The sequence below is a fragment of the Balaenoptera physalus genome (genome assembly GCF_965194825.1).
Source record: "Balaenoptera physalus genome assembly, chromosome: 5".
Taxonomy (NCBI): Eukaryota; Metazoa; Chordata; class Mammalia; order Artiodactyla; family Balaenopteridae; genus Balaenoptera; species Balaenoptera physalus.
The window spans coordinates 131224059-131230058 of record NC_138884.1 but is presented as its reverse complement, the minus strand read 5'-3'; positions in this window follow the sequence as shown (position 1 = coordinate 131230058).

Here is a 6000-nt window from a genome sequence, read left to right as displayed (position 1 = left end):
ATAACTCAGATATTCAAGGTTATCTTTTGAGGATAGCTAGTCATTCTATTATGTGCCATAAAAATTAGATCTCTAGTTTAGATTACACAAAGCAATGTAAATCTGAGAGGATAAATAGTCTGTTAAACAGCCAAAGTCATGATTAAGTAATCATTGGGAGTTCTAGACAATTCTTGAGGAAGAAGTGATGGGCCTTGGGGATTCTTCATAATTCCCCATGATGTCCTTGAATCCAAGATAAAAAGTGAAGGATATGAGTAATTTAAGTCTGTTTAGAGTCTCTAGAACTGAGATTTCCCTCTAAACTTAATCCCAACTCTTGAGTCAAATCTTATAAATGAGTGAACCAAATAGTCCTCAGGAGTAAACAGCCTTTCCTCTTTGTTTTTTTTCTCTGAAGATCTATTACCTGAGTGTAAGAGGGCTCTCCTGGCATAAAAGCTTTAAAATTCTATCACTGCTTAGTATTCCTCCCAACTCAGGTCTTCTCTTTTTGCTACAATCTTGTCCTGCTATTTCTCTTATAGATATTTATGGAGCAACTAGCATGATTATGGCACTAAGCCCTATGATAAAGAGGTTATGGTCTTCCCTCAGGAAGAGAGATATTGAAGTTATTCTTTGAAAGACACTACTTTAAAAGGTATTGTTACCGCTATCATCATCGAGAAAGCTTTTCGGCATCCTTTCCTTAAGGAATGCATTCACAATTCCCCCCCTTTAATAATTAAGAGAATTATGCTTTGGCATCAAGTTCCAACCTCACTTTTCCAGCTTAGAAAATGCATGCACTCTAGCCAATAAACTAAATTCTGATTAAAAAAATACATCCTTAATTGCTTGGCAATCAGTGACTGAGCTCTGGCAGGTTCAGATAGTGAGTTGGGAGGACAGTGAAGGTGCAAAAGAGCTCTAAACACACTTATCTTTCCATTGCCATCACTGGAACGCACAATTGTGCTTGGTCAAAAGCAGTACTACTGTTAACCCCATGGAATAGAGGAGTCTCCTTCAGGCAAATTCTTTTCACATCTATCACCTCATCACTTTGTTTTTTGTTTGTTTCATTTTGTTATAAATATACTCCCAAAATAGCCTGCAAATTGGGAATCATTTCACTAGCAAGATGGTTGTGTGGAAAATGTAACACGGGGTGAAAAAATTATCAACCTCTGGGACTAGATTTTGTGACAATGATCCAGTTCCTCTTGATCATGCAACACTCACACCCAATCAGATATCAACTCCTGTCAAGCTCACCTCCATAAGTTCTCCCATTTCTCTACAGTCTACAACCACAACCCTAATTCACTTCCTTTCCTCTGTTCTTTTGCTTTGGGCTCTAATTTGGTCTCCTCAATTCCTGTCTTTCCCTTCCCTGTCCATTCTGATTTTAATCATCTTGAGGCCCACTCCAATTTTATCACTGACATGTTTAAAATTCTTTGCTTGTTCTCCATTACCTACAGGATAAAATTCATACCTGTTCTGAGGCATTCACAACACTCCTCCGTCTTGACATAACTCCTCTTTCCCACTCTCCTCAGCTCTCCCCACCCTCACACACTCTGCTTCTCTCCTATGGCAGAGTCAAATTGATCTCCTCACTCTGTCTTATACCCACTCTTCTCTTCCCTGCCCTTCTGCCTCTGCACTTTCAGTTCCCTTTAACTGAAATATCTTCCTTAATATCACTTCTAGTGTAAATGCTATCTTTCCTTCTCAGGTCAAATCAGATGCTGCCTTATTCACAGAATCTCCCTAATATCCCCATGTGAATGGAACTGATCTATCCCATTTCCCCAGCTTGAATGGAGGAAAGAACTATTTTTCCTTTCATTTTCAGCATAACTCACTCTGAGGCTCTATCTTACAGAATATCCTTCCCGTTGGACAGTTGTCCCTTCATGGTAACTCCAGTAACCCTAGGCATGCTTTCTCAGTCCCCGTGGGCAATATTAATTACTCTCATCTCCAGGGGGGCAGAAAAACAGAAAACCTATTCCATCAGCCAAGAGGCCCTTTCCTGTCACTCTTGTTGCTCTCATTATCACACTACATTGTTGGGAAAACACCAAGAATCTGGTTATACCTGTGCCACACTTCACGTCCATTATTTGAGAATCCTTTGTCATCTTGGACATGTACTACCACCAAAATCTGGCAACCAGTCAGCTGGTGCAATCCCTGTCCTCTGAAGAAATTCCCTTGGGCCACCTAGGGTTACACGACTTTGTTCCTTTGACCGTCATTTCCTCCAAATGAGGGGCAGAAGGAAAAGCCTCTCTACTTGCAGGCACACACAGCTGCCTTCATCCCCTACCACTCAGAATGTTGCTGTACTTTGGTTACTTGGTTCCTCAAGTCTACAACATTGTACCCCTAGAGCCTTTGCCCAGGGTAATGTGGGCAGTGCCAGAACAGCTTGTTCTTGAGGCATTTCCATCTCAGCCCCACGATCTAGCTGGAGTCCTCCATCCCATACCACCCCGTGCTTTGCCGCCTGACTTGCATCTCATTACCACGACCAAAGCTTCACAACACTGTCCATTCATGTACATGTGCCTTTCAGGTAAGCATCCAAGTCTTTAGGAGATATGTTGGCTAAAAATGCCCTTAGTTTTAAGGGTCAAAAAACCTGAAAATGAACAAACAAGAAAAACCTCAAACTGGATTAAACAATAATGAGATTTGCTGATTGACATATCTGGAAACTTAGAGGTAGAATAGACTCAAGGATGATTTAATCCTGTAGATAGCCCTATTTCCTTGTGACTCCTGGCACTGTCTTCCTCATTGTATTGACGTCATCCTCGAGCCTGGTGATGGGGTATCCTTAGAGGTCTGAGTCTCACACCTACACACGACAGTACATCCAGAAAAAGAGTTAAGGGGTCACTTCTGCAAACGTTCCTGGAGTAGTGGGCAAAAAATTTCCCAGGATCCCCAGGAAACCTCTCTTCAAGTCTCATTGGTCAAAATGGGGACTCACATTCCTCAGCCAATCACTGACAAGGAGGAGCAAGATTACCAACCAGGCTCACCACCCCCCCATGAATCACATGGGTTGCATGTGGCACAGGAACAAAAGTGGGTTCTGTTAAGAATGACAGTAAATAAAATTGGAACGATACAGAGAAGATTAGCATGGCCCCTGCGCAAGGATGACACGCAAATTCGTGAAGCGTTCCATATTTTTGACAGTTTGGTACTGGCACAAAAACAGAAATATAGATCAATGGAACAGGATAGAAAGCCCAGAGATAAACCCACGCACATATGGTCACCTTATCTTTGATAAAGGAGGCAAGCATATACAGTGGAGAAAAGACAGTCTCTTCAATAAGTGGTGCTGGGAAAATTGGACAGGTACATGTAAAAGTATGAAACTAGAACACTCCCTGACACCATACACAAAAATAAACTCAAAATGGATTAAAGACCTAAATGTTAAGCCAGACACTATCAAACTCTTAGAGGAAAACATAGGCAGAACACTCTATGACATAAATCACAGCAAGATCCTTTTTGACCCAGCTCCTAGAGAAATGGAAATAAAACACAAATAAACAAATGGGACCTAATGAAACTTAAAAGCTTTTGCACAGCAAAGGAAACCATAAACAAGACCAAAAGACAACCCTCAGAATGGGAGAAAATATTTGCAAATGAAGCAACTGACAAAGGATTAATCTCCAAGATTTACAAGCAGCTCATGCAGCTCAATAACAAAAAAACAAACAACCCAATCCAAAAATGGGCAGAAGACCTAAATAGACATTTCTCCAAAGAAGATATACAGATGGCCTACAGACACATGAAAGAATGCTCAACATCCTTAATCATTAGAGAAATGCAAATCAAAACTACAATGAGGTATCATCTCACACCGGTCAGAATGGCCATCATCAAAAAATCTAGAAACAATAAATGCTGGAGAGGGTGTGGAGAAAAGGGAACACTCTTGCACTGTTGGTGGGAATGTAAATTGATACAGCCACTATGGAGAACAGTATGGAGGTTCCTTAAAAAACTAAAAATAGAACTACCATAGGACCCAGCAATCCCACTACTGGGCATATACCCTGAGAAAACCATAATTCAAAAAGAGTCATGTACCAAAATGTTCATTGCAGCTCTATTTACAATAGCCAGGACATGGAAGCAACCAAAGTGTCCATCATCGGATGAATGGATAAAGAAGATGTGGCACATATATACAATGGAATATTACTCAGCCATAAAAAGAAATGAAATGGAGGTATTTGTAATGAGGTGGATGGAGTTAGAGTCTGTCATACAGAGTGAAGTAAGTCAGAAAGAGAAAAACAAATACAGTATGCTAACACATATATATGGAATCTAAGGAAAAAAAAAAAAAAAGGACATGAAGAACCTAGTGGCAAGATGGGAATAAAGACACAGACCTACTAAAGAATGGACTTGAGGATATGGGGAGGGGGAGGGGTGAGATGTGACAGGGTGAGAGAGTGTCATGGACATACATACACTACCAAATGTAAAATAGATAGCTAGTGGGAAGCAGCCGCATAGCACAGGGAGATCAGCTCGGTGCTTTGTGACCACCTAGAGGGGTGGGATAGGGAGGGTGGGAGGGAGGGAGATGCAAGAGGGAAGAGATATGGGAACATATGTATATGTATAACTGATTCACTTTGTTTTAAAGCAGAAACTAACACACCATTGTAAAGCAATTATACTTCAATAAAGATGTTAAAAAAAAAAAAAAGAATGACAGTAAAGAATGCTGAGCAGGCATCCTCTAGAGAGAAATTTCATGCATGCCTCTTAATAGCTGCCTTCTTTCTGAACTGGTGATATGGAAAACATTTCATATACATTGATTAAAATCTTAGATACTACAATATTACTTATTTTTTTAAAAAAAAAGCTTTTAGACTCTTACAAACATAATATTGAGAGAAAGAAGATAGACACAAAAGAGAATACGTACTGTATGATTCCATTTATATAAAGTTCAGGCAACAGTCTTTTGTGTTAGCAATAAGAGAGGCAAAGACTGTAAAGGGGCATGAAGAGTTATTCTAGGGATAATGTTCCTTTTCTTGATTTATGCTAGTTACAGCATGACTTTCATTTGTGAAAATTCATCCAGCTGTGCATATGTGATTTATGTACTTTTTGAGATGCATGTTTTACTTCAATTAAAAAAGTAAATGTTTAAAAATGAAATTACAGCGTAAAGTGTTGTGCAGGTATTACAGATATTGAGATAAAGTCTCTTCAAGATTCAAGGACTTCATAGCTGAGCGGAGGATTCATATATGCCCATAACCCATTATTATACCACGTTAGGATACTTGCTATGATATGCGGCATCAGATCCAAGGTCGGGAAAGGCTTTCCAAAAAGGATGACATGTCAGTTGAAACAAACACAATGTGCGGGTAGGAATTTGCCTGGTGAAGGATGAAGGGTTGCTGTGAATGCAGAGGTAACAGACTACCCGAGACCAGGTCAGCATGACTGGATCTGAGTGTTTAAGGGGAAGGGCACACGTAAAGGCTGGAGAGGTCAGCAGAGGCCTTCTAGGTTATGCTAAGGAGATGGACTTTATCCTGAGGGCAAAGGAAGGTCATAGAAGGGAATTGCCCTCATCTGTCATCAGCCAAGAGCACACTCAGCACCCTTAGTGAAGGGACGTTTACTTGTATGTCTAAGAGATTGGAAGAAACCTCCATCAAGAACTTGACAGTCCTCAGAGCTTGGCTGAAAGGAATGAGTGGGAAACTAACCGGTCTGCAAGTCAGATGATCTAGATTCTTACCCCAGTTTTCCTACAGACTTGATCTGCACCCTTAAACAAGGGGGAACAGGGAAGAGAAAGAGACTTACTGAATAGATCCACTACTTAGGCACTAGGCGTAAAAGGCAGAACTTCTCCAGGCAGAAAAGAGCGTAAGCATTCTCGAGAGTAGAGGAGGATGAGCGTGAAGGCTATGGCACTAGCAAAGGCAT